The sequence below is a fragment of the Myotis yumanensis genome, unplaced genomic scaffold (genome assembly GCF_028538775.1).
Source record: "Myotis yumanensis isolate MYYU_CA2020_CCGP unplaced genomic scaffold, mMyoYum1.0.hap1 SCAF_9, whole genome shotgun sequence".
Lineage (NCBI taxonomy): Eukaryota > Metazoa > Chordata > Mammalia > Chiroptera > Vespertilionidae > Myotis > Myotis yumanensis.
The window spans coordinates 64,364,403-64,377,486 of NW_027223760.1; the positions used below are offsets into that span (position 1 = coordinate 64,364,403).

At 49.5% G+C, this 13,084-nt stretch overlaps 1 protein-coding gene and 1 pseudogene across 4 annotated transcripts in view; one reads left to right on the forward strand and one right to left on the reverse strand.

Moving 5' to 3' along the window:
- JAZF1 (JAZF zinc finger 1) overlaps window positions 1–13,084 on the reverse strand; it is a 299,872-nt gene that overhangs the window by 84,887 nt on the left and 201,901 nt on the right. The window lies entirely within an intron of this gene.
- Window positions 8,835–10,944, forward strand: LOC139016996 (neutral amino acid transporter B(0) pseudogene; annotated as a pseudogene).

Consider the following 13,084-nt stretch of genomic DNA (forward strand, 5'->3'; position numbering starts at 1 on the left):
TGTTAATAGCTGTGTGGTTGCTTTTAACGATTCTTTTTTAAAGACCTGAAAAACCAATTTCTGCCCCCGCGTGGGGAGTATGCCTCACTCTTGTTTCCACCACGGCATGCTGCCTCTTTCACCTCCATCACTGTTTAGCTAAAAACCAGACGCTTGGGCCATGTCTCTAAAACACCCCAGTGTTGCAGAGCCAAGCAGCAGCTGCCGTGCCATGTGGTTTGAGGAGCACAGAGCAGACCTTTCTGCTCCAAAATACACCAACGAAATGCTACAGTTAGAGATTCATTACGTGGGGACCTGGGGAGCCATTTGGTTATCAGGAATCCAGTGCTTTAAAAACACCAAGATTCCTGGGAGGAAGAAAACTCTTCCGTTATCAGCTCACCACTTAGCGGTGAGCTGAGAGGGAGCTGAGCCAAAAGAGGTGGAAAGAGTGGCTTGGGGGCTGGGTAAGGACTGAGAACCGGGGGGATAATAGTGAGACGGAGAGCAGGATAGGAGAGAAAGCCTCACTTATTTCCAGGGTCCAGTTCCCAGGCACTGCCTTGGCCCCAGGACTCGGAGAGCGGCTAGCCAGGCTCGAGGGCTCTGGATCTGGAGAGAGGGTGCGGGCTGTAGCAGATGGCCCTGTGCCCTGTCCTCGCAGCCAGTTCACCTCAGCCTTTCGTTCCCCTCCACGTCCCTCTTACGGCAGTCTCAGCACCGAGCAGGCTTAGCCAAGCACTAAGGCGGCCTGTTAGAGGTGGGGTGGCCCTGTGGGTGAGGCCACAGGCTGCTACCCCCTTGCCAGCAGCAACCCTGATGTTGACTTTCTTACATCTGGCACTCGCCACAGGACTTGCTATACAGGGACTTACTGGGCTGTCTCCCAACTTCATGAGAACCTTTGTGAGGACTCAGATGGGTTTTCATCCCTGCGCTCCCATCATGAAGTCTACATGCTATGTTTATTGAGATGAGTAAATCAGAATTGGGGGCTGTTTTCCTTTTTGCCTGTAATTACCCCCATCACTTTCTAGCTAAGGGTGAAAGCTTATTCTGTGGCCACCAATGAAGACGGGTCTGAGGACTGAGGGACTGAGACAGGCAGTGGGTCCCACTGCAGGGTGGGCCAGGACCCCCCCCCCCCCCCTAAAGCAGCGAGCAGCTCCCAGGGTCCCGGGAAGAAGGAAGGCTGAGCCCTGCCCTGGTCCCCCTGTCTGCCTCTCACCTGCTTGTCAGGAAACACTGCCCCAGTTCTGAGCACCCCTTGTCTGTGCCATTCGAAACGAACCCGGGAACACTGAGTCCTCTTCAGTGTTTATTTGGTTAAGCTCCTTGTGAAGGCTGATGAAAGAGAAGACACCTTCCTGCCATGGCCACCCAACGCCTTCACACCTCTCGCCTCTCCTCTGCCTGCCCTCAGGCCCAGCCCCCCAGTTGCTCCTGACCTCTTGATGCCTCAAACACCCTTCGCCCGGTCCCGTCACTACCTTACATGCCCTTTGTGACCTAGACCCACCTCCATTCCCTGCTTCAGTCGAATTCATTTTACTTCTGCAGCTTGCATTCCTGTGCACAGCACACAAGCTCTCTGCTTCAGGGGTTCACCTACATCGTCCTACAGAGAATGACGGCAAAGCACAAGTAGGCTTTTAACAAAGGCTCTCTGATGACGGCAGGGATGTGGCTGAAATCCCTCAAGTCTGATGACAGCACCCAGTCGCCAGGATGGCCCACACCAGCCACTGACTGCTGGTTCTGGGGCGGGGCGGGCTCCAGCAGCTGCCTGGGCCATGGGTCTTCAGAGGGGTTTCACACCAGTGTGGCAACCCTTGAAATTCATTTTCTATGAAAACCCAAGCCTCACAGTTTGATAAACAAACTGCACATTTACTATGGGTTCTGGATCTGACCTTTCACACTGGTTTTGTCAACATAATTTACTGTATTCATAAATACTAATGTTCTCATTTGCTTCCCTATCTTTAGTGTACTGTAAATTATCAGCAAGTACATAAATGTCTTGGCCTGGGAATACAGTGGGCTGAAATGACTTCCTTTTCCCTTTAAAGACGTTGCATGTTTTAATGGTAGGTGTTTCTAATTAACTTGAAGTGCCATAAACTGCCCACGTATGAACCAGAGACAAGCGAGTTGCATGAAATTAAAAGTACAGTATCTGATTAATGTTAGCAAATTAGGCACGCCTTCCAGAGGCACAACTTCTCTGTTCAGAGTTATTATCTTATTCATGCAGAGGTACCAAGGCTCCTGGAACAGTCGTGCCAAATGAGCCTTTCAAAATTCTTTTTTTTGGGGAGGGGAGCATCAATTAGGAGTAAGATTTCAAGCTTTAAAAAAATTTCCACTCAGGCCATCTCAACATAGCATCTCCTCTCCTCTTCCTTCATAAATGAGCTCGATTTGGGGATCTGATCTTTTTGCCAATATCAGTCCAAATTAGCACTGTAAATATTACAATCAAGTGTTACCATTTGGCCTAATTTTCTTTCAGCCTGCCGTTAATCTTTATTCAGCCTTAATGAGTATTTATTGTGCGGCCCTGACAGCTTGCTACTGCTGTGATAAATTATCTGATTCAAGTCCGATTAAAAATGCAACCCTGAGTGCTAATTATCTCAACAGATCTGCTTAATAATAGCATTTCTTGTCAATTATGGAATCTCAGCATGGGTGTCAATAGCAACAAATGCGCAGGCCTACCTTAGATGCTGACTTCCCATAATGCCCTTTTACTCGCCATATGTAAATCAGAGCGCTTCTGTACCTGGGGTGACCTTTTATTAGCAAGCTGTCAAAATGATGAAACTAGCCACAGCAAAACCCCCACCACCGTACAATTAGGGGCTACAGCTTAGGACAACAGGAGGTCAATCAGACACGGCTAATTATGATGCATCTTACTTATGGCCTGTCCAGCAGGAAGAATGAGCTGTTTTTGAAATTTACGCCAGCGTATGCATGACCCACAGGAGGGAAGCCACTGAACGCAGGGGCTGGAGAGGTGGAGACACGGAATTGCACAAGTCTACAATATTTCAGGGCGTCTGGGATCAAATCTGAGTTCAATTTCAGCTCTGTCACTTACTTGCTGTGACTTGAATAAATCACTTCAACTGGAAAATGGAGCCGACCGTGTGCACCTCACTGAAGAGGCTTTGGGGGTGGGGGTGAGGATTAAGAGGTACCAAGTGTAGAAACACTCAGCCTGGTGCCATCACATAGTGGGTGATGAATATGTTAACTTTCTCCCCCTTTGCCTATTTCTGTTCCCAGGACCAAGAGAGCAGGTAACAAACGCCACCAGCAACATTCATGAAACTCTGGCTATGTGCCCTGATCAATGTCTTCCATGAATCCTGCCTCCTTTGCCATCCATGGTCAGAACTAAAGAGAACAGCAGAGCTGGAGACCATTTAGCTCAGCCTCAGGCTTATAGGTGCAAATGCCTTAAATGACTCACTCCAAGGATGAGACTCTTCTCAAAGGCTATCCGAAGCACACACTGTGCACCCTACCTTGGTAACAGGAGTGTTGACTGAATTGAGCATCTACTCCAGGCCAGTCACTGTGGAAGTGCTTTACATTGTTTAATCCAACAATAACCCTCTTCTCACCTTCCCCCTGGAGACCAAGAGATAGTGCAGAGAGGTGAAAGGACTTGCCCAACATCCCACAGCTAGTAGGTTCCAGTCCCCAGGCTTGAGTTGAGAGCCAATGCCCCCACTTCCCAAAATAGGAGGGACCCCTCATGATGTATTTTAGGACAGATGCTTTTAATAGAAAGGGCCGGAGAGGTTGACACTGGCCTGAGAATGTCATGCTACACGGCTATGAGGCATCCTATCTAATAAAGAGGGAATATGCTAATTGACCCTTATGCCATTGCAAAGATGGCAGCACCCATAGCCAATAAGGAGAGAATATGCTAATTGACTGACCTACCTTCAAAGATGGCGGCACCCACAGCCAATAAGGAGTGAATATGCTAACTGACTGCCCGCCCTCAAAGATGGCAGTGCCCACAGCCACAAGATGGTGGCACCCAGTCCCCTCAGCCCCCCAGCTGCCCAGGGCCGGCCCGAGGCACAGGCAAGCCTTGGATGGCAGCTGCCCAGCCGCCCAGGGCCGCTCGAGGCTCAGGTGACCAGAGCTGGCCGAGACTTGTGCTGCCGGCAGTGGTGACAGCAGAGGTGTGATAGGGTGTCGCCTTCCTCTGATCACTGGGTCGCCTCCCGCCCCTGAGGGCTCCTGGACTGTGAGAGGGGGGCAAGCCGGGCTGAGGGATCCCCCCGCTCCAGTGCATGAATTTTCATGCAGCGGGCCTCTAGTTTTAATTATAAGGAAAAATAAATAGTGTCTTTTGGCTCCCTGCTGTGACAAATCACAGAGTCCAAGAACAGGGGCTAAGTCTGAAACAATCCTCGGTCTTTTCATGGGGAGTGATGTGAGGAGAGCTCTATTTTGTCACAGGACCTCAAGCCTTTTCAGCCTTTGGTGGTAATTTTGGGGGCACAAACCTCTTCTCCCCTGGCTTGTACCCCACAGAGTCCTTTTTTAAGTGGAAACAACATCACTGCTCGTCGCCACCTTCCTGCCTCACCTGCCCGCTCTCCATAGGCTGACCTGTCGATAACCCAGAGTTGTACATGGGTTCCAAGCATCACTTGAAGCAACCTCCTCAGAAATGGTTCTGAATTTTCCCAGAATAGAAGGGCACCTTCTCAAGCGAATGCCTAAAATATACATGTCCACGTTTCTTACATCCAGATCATGTGGCCTATGTGCAAAGGACAGAGGATCCATCCTGTTTGGTGACCGCCAAAAGACGTGTCCCCAGTGGCCACACGCGGGATAGCTTGCAATAAGGATTCAGGGGGAACCATGCAGGGGGAAGGACAGCAGTGTAGCACCTCCACTGCTAACTAAGCCAGATGCTGTGTGGCTGGATGGCTAACGAGGCCCAGATGAGAGTTCCCAGGCAACAGATGTGGAGATGCAAGGGGAGATGGAAGAAAGGATCACGAGCATTTTCTTCTCAACTCACGTGTCCCCTCTTCCCCGACACCTCGAGCCTGGCTCATTATTACTGCCTTCACCGATGATCGCAAATCAGGAAGCAAGTCTTTCCCTCAAGAGGATGCCAAGTCAGTGCCACGAGGGCGTAAATCAAGTGTTTCATAAACAGTGTGTGGGCTAGTTCTCCTTCCAGCACTGAGGTCAGCCACCTCCCCTCACGAGCCCTTGCTGTTTCCCAATAAAGTAAGTGCGCCTACGTTTTCTTTGATGAGTGCTGCCAAGTGACATTTGGGGTGTGTCCACAGCACTTTCCCTAGGGTAGGAGCTGAGACTTATCGTGGCCCACAGAGGTCCCCAGTGGCCCAGTTTTCCACACCCTGAGCGTTTCATCACCTTGTTCTGGTCTGGTGAACCCAGATTTCAGCTGGGAATAAAACCTCAAGGGCTAGGTCTGTCTCCTGACTTTCACACTCCCTTTGATTCCTATGACACCATGCATTGTTGATGTGGAAATTGCTTGGTACCACTTCCCTCCTTGGTGTGTCCTTAAGCATGCATTTAAATTCCACACAAGGTTTCTAGGGAACTATGGAAACACATCCCCTACAGACAAGCTTCGTGTGAAAATTATTGCCCCACTGGGCAGAGCTTAATGGTCCGACAGCATTTAACTCTCTCTGAACACTACAGGGGGAACTAAATCTTTCCAAACACTTGGTAACAAGGAACACAATGTAGGTACCCGACGAGCTATGAGAGCCATACTTGTATCCTCTGTATCCAAATCTCTATGCATGAACCCCGTTCATCGGAAAGTGTGGCTCGAAGGCCAAGTCAACAGTGCATTCGGTAGTCACAGGCCTGTGCTTGCCTGCAGACCGATTCCTTATTTCTCTGGGTATCAACCGTTTGCCTTTTGGCTGCCTATTATGAAGAATATGCCTGTCGACACACTTCTACTGAAAAATTAAGTAATCTGAAATACAAACTGTGACTTAAATGGTGAACTCTATAATTTGTTTTGTATGCAGATGCCAGATTTGAGCAGCTATTATCAATTTTCATTTTATAATGTTGACCACATCTTAAAATTTAATTACGCCTGCTATTTATTTCCCACTCCTGGTCTCAGGCCAACAAAAGAGTTCCTTGAACTTGCCTGCAGCATATGGACGCAGGATTTCATTTATTGTTTTTGGTAAAGTCACGTTCATCCAAAAATCGTGCAGGGGTCACACGAGAACCTTGGGTGCTGTCATTTGCCTGAAGCTGTTTCCATTAGCAGGCGCATCCACAAAAACACATGTCAGCAGTTAGCCCTCCAGCACTGTGAGCAAAGCCAGCCCCAGGGAGCTTCATTTTTATTTTGGGTCCTCACTGTCCTTCCAAGGGGCCGAAAAAGATTTTGGATCGTTGGGCTCTGCAGGAAACCCTTGCCTAATTTCTGTTTTTCTACACCCTTTTTGGAAACCTACCATCAACTATGATGGGACTGTTAACATTTTGCATTTCAAGAAGTAATCTCTGACACCTCCCCACTATGCATTGTCAACAATGTCATCCTAAAACTATCATAAGACTATAGTCCAGTGATGGCGAACCTATGATACACGTGTCAGAGGTGACACTCGAACTCATTTTTTTGGTTGATTTTTCTTTGTTAAATGGCATTTAAATATATAAAATAAATATCAAAAATATAAGTCTTTGACTATGGTTGCAAATATCAAAACATTTCTATATGTGACACGGCACCAGAATTAAGTTAGGGTTTTTCAAAATGCTGACACGCCGAGCTCAAAAGGTTCGCCATCACTGCTATAGTCCTTCCATCTCAAATCTTTGGGGATATATTTGAGAATCCAGTTTGGTACTTCTGAGGCACTGAAAAAAAAAAGCTTTTTTATTTTCTTTTAATATATTTTTATTGATTTCAGAGAGGAAGGGAGAGGGACATAGATACATCAATGATGAGAATCATCGATCAGCTGCCTCCTGCTCGCCCCACACTGGGGATTGAACTCACAACCCGGGCATTGAACTGTGACCTCCTGGTTCATAGGTCGACACTCAACCACTGAGCCACACTTCCCTGGCAAAAAAAAAAGCGCTTTTAAAAAATCTTCCAGGGCCAGAGTTTAAACATTCAGCTGCTGGGCTCACAGTTAGAAAAACTAAGTAAAATAAGAAGCTACTACTCTAAACAGAATTGAGGGTGTGGGTCCTGGCTTTATACAAAATTGTGTCAGTGCTAGTGCATATAGTATCCAGGGAAGTCCAGTAAGCCATGCCCAGCAGGAACTTTCTAGATTGTGAAAATCTCTCCTGATTATCCCCACTGAGCATCCTTCTGAGCGGCCCCTCCTGACTTCTGACCTTGAGGTAGACCTGCAGAGCCCTCTGCACTCCCGTCTCCGTCCCAGGGCTCGAGGTGCCCTGGCACGTCAGATCTTTTCAGCACTTTCCCCTCCTCCTCTCTGAAAGTTACCACTGCTTCCCCAACCACATCTGCTTATACCTGTCCCTTTCTTAGGGCTACTCGCTGCTCTCCTGAACAGTAAGCAACACACATCAAGGGCCTGGTTCATCAACAGTTTTCAGGATGAGCTGTATCAGCATAGCCTGGGTACTTGTCATGTAATGACTCTTGGCTTCCACCCAGTCCTATGTGATTGTATGTAGTTTGAATCTGAGAAGCACTGGCCTGGAACTAAGAGACCTTTCTTGAAAGGAACAAAGTTTGGAGAGCTCATGAGTGATCCTGGAATCTGGGACAGTCCTCAGAATACTGGCAACCACAGCTGCCTTCCAAAACCTCACAGGTAAAGCTTTGTCTAATCCTCTAGTAAATTTCATTATTCAGTCTAGAAGGGGAATTCAATATTCTAGTTACTACACACCACGTAAGCATACAGTTTTGAAGACTTAACCCAAAGACCATCTATTTAATATGGCAAACCGAAGGCACTTTGGGATCTTGCAGTGTCACGTCCCAGCTGACAGGGACTAGAGAGGAAGCAGCCTGTTTTACCTGAGTTACTGGGAAGAGAGTGGAAGAGCCTCCATGGTTCCCCACGGTTCCCTCCATAACCACTCCTGTGGCCTTGAGAACAGGAATGCTCACAGGGCTGTGCCTTCCAAAGCCCACTGGGAAGACCAGAAAGCGGCACATCACCCCTTCTCGACCGGAATCTCTCGAGGCTGGCGCCAGGGGCCTGTGCCTTTAAGATCTCCCCCGCGGGGACTCAGGCTTGGAACTGGAAGGGTGCCTCTGGGCTAAGGGCCATTAACTCTGGGATCCAGGACTGCCTTCCAGGACCGCCTTCCGCCCAGTGGAAGGCCTGGCTCCCCTCTTCCCGGAGCTCCCTGTAAAGCCCCCACACTTAGCCTCCCGAGCCCTCCGCTTCCAGGACCCAGGCACCCCAGGTCCTGCCTCTGGGATCCAGGATTCAGGCGCCGGGGATCTGCGCCACCAGCAACTCGTCTCTGGAAGACCTTCAGAGCCCAGGACCCCAGGTCTCAGCGTGAGAAACTCTCATATTCTCACTCCCAGAGCCAAGAAACCCAGGCGCTCCCAATTCCCAGCTTTCGGGCTGCGGACCCACCCTGGGGCCTCGGACTCCCCATCTCCAATGGCCAAGAACGCGGGCGCCCTGAGCTCACAGTGCCGGGAACCTCAGCGTTCCAGCCCCCCTTCCCCCCATGGCTGCTACGCAACTCGCAACTCGCAGCTCTAAGGGACCTCAGCGTCCTAGGCAGGCGCCGCCAGCTTTCCCTGCTTCCAGGCGCTGAGAAGCCCTGGGGCGTTCACTATGGTGGCCGACCCGCCATATGGAGACCCCAGAGTGTCTGGGGCGGTGAAGCACACCGCCAAACAGAAACGGAGCAAACCAGGCGCGGCAGGAGGCGGCCTCGCCTCAAACCCGGTGCTCAGCTGCCTCCGCACCAACCTGCTGCTGCTGATGACCATGCTGTTCGTATTGGGGGGCGTGCTGCTGGGGCTGGGGATGTCCAACGCCGGCGGCGTGACCATGCTGGGCCCCTCGCGCCTGGCGGCCTTCGCCTTCCCCGGGGAGCTGCTGCTCCGCATGCTGCGCATGGTCATACTGCCGCTGGTGGTGTGCAGCCTCATCAGCAGCACCGCCAGCCTGGACCCGGGCGTGCTCGGGCACCTGGGCTGCTGGGCGCTCCTCTTCTTCCTGTTCTCCACGCTGATAGGGTGTATAACTGGCATCAGCCTGGCGGTGGCTTTGCAGCCCGGCGCCGCCCTCGCCGAGGCCAAAAACGACACGGGTGGGAGCCCCTCCGCCCCGCAGGGCTTCGGCAAGTCGGTGCTTGATTCTATCCTGGATCTTCTGAGAAATGTATTCCCTTCCAACCTGGTGACTGCAACCTTCCGCTCGTATGCGACCTACTACGAAGATGGAGATTTCTACGGAACCACGATGAAGGTGCCTGTGGGGCACCAGGTGGAGAACATGAACATCCTGGGCCTGGTGGTGTTCTCCATGGCCTTTGGCGTGTGCCTGCGGAAGCTGGGGCAGAACGGAGAGATACTCATCCACTTCTTCAGCTCCTTCAACAACGCCACCATGGAGATGGTGTCCTGGATCATGTGGTACACCCCCGTGGGCGTCTTGTTCCTGGTGGCCAGCAAGGTCATGGAGATGGAGGACATGAACAAGCTCTTCTCCAGTGTCGGCAAATACGTCCTGTGCATCATGCTGGGCCACGGCATCCACGGGCTCCTGGTGCTGCCCTTCTTGTACTTCATCCTCACCAGGAAGAACCCCTACCGCTTCCTGTGGGGCATCCTGACAGCGCTGGCCATGGCCTTCGCCACTTGCTCCAGCTCCGCCACTTTGCCGCTGACCATGCAGTGTGTGGAGAGCAACGGCATCTCTAAAAACATCTGCAGCTTCATCCTGCCCATCGGGGCCACTGTCAACATGGACGGAGCCGCCCTCTTCCAGTGTGTGGCCGCAGTGTTCATTGCGCAGGCCAACCAGAGGCCCCTGGATATAGTGATGATCATCACCATCCTGATCACGGCCACCGCCTCCAGCGTGGGCACCGCGGGCGTCCCTGCTGGAGGTGTCCTCACTCTGGCCATCATCCTTGAGGCAGTCAACCTGCCGGTTGACCTCTCCTTGATCCTGGCTGTGGACTGGCTAGTCGACCGGACCTCTACGGTCATCAATGTGGAAGGTGATGCCTTTGGGGCGGGAATCCTCCAACATTTGGTGGATCGGGGAAAGGCTAGTAGTGGCTCAGTGCCCCAGTTGCTCCAGGTGAAGAGTGACAGCTCTGTGGCTGCAATGCCGATCTTCAGACACTATTCAAGACCATCTAAGGATACTGCCAGCTCCAGGAAGAGCTTAGGCATGTAAGCCCCAGCAGGGACCTTCCCTGCTCTAATGGGGCACTTTGGATATTCAAGTCACGAGAGATGGATCAACGGACAAACTCGTTCTCTAGCAACCCTGCCCATAAACTATGGGGAAACACAGGCCCCAGCCTCTCTTCCCAACCTACCTCTTCCCAACCCCATATCTGGGAGGCCTTGCTACTGGGATATATGTGTATGTGGGTATGAATGTCTCCTCAAATCTCCCTGGTCCTCAACTCCTGCCCCCACCCAAGGTTAGGAAACAGCAAGATAGAGAAGTAGCATCCTCCACGCCTTATCCTGGAAGCCTGCCTGGCTTCCCCATCTTGGGGCACAGGTCGCCACGTGGAATTCTGACCTCTTTGATAGCATGTTCCCACATGTGCCAGCTCATTTGCTGGTTATTTTGGTGGCTGTAGCTGTGTGTGTGTATGCATGTGTATGTGTGTGGGTGTGCTGTGGCTAAGATGGTATGTCCCTCCCTGTCCCGGGAACTCTGGGTAGGGGGAGACTGAGGAAAAACACTGCTGTCACTCCAGAGGACATTTTTTTTACCAATAAAATTGTCAAGTATTAAAAAAATAAAAAGATTTCCCTAAGTGACTGAGGAAGGGCCATACCTGGGAGCCACTGTTCTAGCCACTGAGTGGCTCCAAAGTTTCTTTTTAACCTCATTCACACATATATTGATACACAGAGATTTAGACTAAGTAGAATTGTGACTCTAAAGGCAAAGGAGGGATTTGGCTGTATCAGTCCTTGAGTTTGTAAATAGCTGGTCTATTCATTACTCCAATATGGAAGGGCAGCAGGTCAATTTAAAAAAATAATTATCTTTTTGTTGAAAGTATTACAGATGTCCCCTCCCCCCCATTGACCCCTTCTAGCCTGCTCCCTCCTCGCCAACCACAACCTCAGGCCTTCAGCACACTATTGTCTGTGTCCATGGGTTATGCACATATGCTTATAAGTTCTTCGGTTAATCTCTTCCCATCCACCCACCCCCGCCCTCCCTCTGAGATTCATCAGTCTGTTCCACGTTTTTATGTCTCTAAATCTATTTTGTTCATCCGTTTATTTGGTTCTTTAGATTCCACATATGAGTGAGGTCTTTCTCTGACTGGCTTATTTCGTTTAGTATAATACCCTCCAGGTCTATCCGTGCTCTCTCACATAGTATTTCATGGTGTAAATGGTCCACAGCTTTTTTTATCCACTTATCTACTGATGGGCACTAGGACTCTTCCCAGATCTTAGCTATTGTAAATTGTGCTGCTATGAACATAGGGGTGCATAAATTCTTTCGAGTTTCTTAAGGATATATTCCTAGAAGTGGGATCACTGGGTCAAATGGCAGTTCCATATTTAATTTTCTGAGGAAACTCTATACTGTTTTTCATAATGGCTGTACCAGCCTGCATTTCCACCAGCAGTATACTAAGGTTCCCTTTTCTCCACATTCTCAAGCACTTGTCATTTGTTGATTTGTTGGTGGTTGCCATTCTGACAGGTGTGAGTGATAGCTCATTGTCATTTTAATTTGCATCTCTCTGATGATTAGTGACTTTGAGCATTTTTTCATAAGTCTCTTGGCCATTTGTAAGTACACTTTGGAGAAGTGTCTATTTAGGTCCTTTGCCCACTTTTTTATTGGATTGTTTGTCTTCCTTTTGTTAAGTTGTATGAGTTCCTTATATATTTTGGATATTAAAGCCTTATCAGATGTATCATTGGCAAATATGCTCTCCCATACAGTGGGCTCCCTTTTTATTTTGCTGATGGTTTATTTTGCTGTGCAAACTTTTTATTTTGATGTAGTTACATTTATTTTCTCCTTTGTTTCCTTTGTCCTAGGATAGTGGTCGGCAAACTGCGGCTCATGAGCCACATGCGGCTCTTTGGCCCCTTGAGTGTGGCTCTTCCACAAAATACCGACTTCTGCGCATGGGCCACGAAATTTCAATCACACTGTACGTGCATGCTCTCACGTGGTATTTTGTGGAAGAGCCACACTCAAGGGGCCAAAGAGCCGCATGTGGCTCGAGAGCTGCAGTTTGCCGACCAGGGCCCTAGGAGATGTATCAGCAAACAAATTGCTACGAGGGATGTCTGAGATTTCACTGCCTAGATTTTCTTCTGGGATTTTTATGATTTCATGACTTACATTTAAGTCTTTTATCCATTTTGAATTTATTCTTGTGTATGGTGTAAGTTGGTGGTCTGGTTTCATTTTTTTTGGCATGTACATGTCCAATTTTCCCAGCACCACTAATGAAGAGACTGTATTTCTGTTTGTTTTGTTTTTGTTCCTATTTATTTATTACCTCCCACCCACCCACCCTCCACTGCCTTCCGTCCCAGATTCCTCACTCTGTTCCATGCTTTTTGTTGAAGAGACTGTCTGGACTCCATTGTATGCTCTTGTCTCCTTTGTCAATTTTTTTAAAAAATATTTTTATTGATTTAAGAGAGGAGGGGAAAGGGAGAAAGAGAAACATCAATGATGAGAAAGAATCATTGACGGGCTGCCTCCTGCATGCCCCCTACTGGGGATCAAGCCCACAAACCGGGCATGTGCCCAACTGGAATCCAACTTGGTACCCTTCAATTCTCAAGCTGATGCTTTATCTACTGAGCCAAACCAGCTAGGGCTCCTTTGTCAAATAATAATTG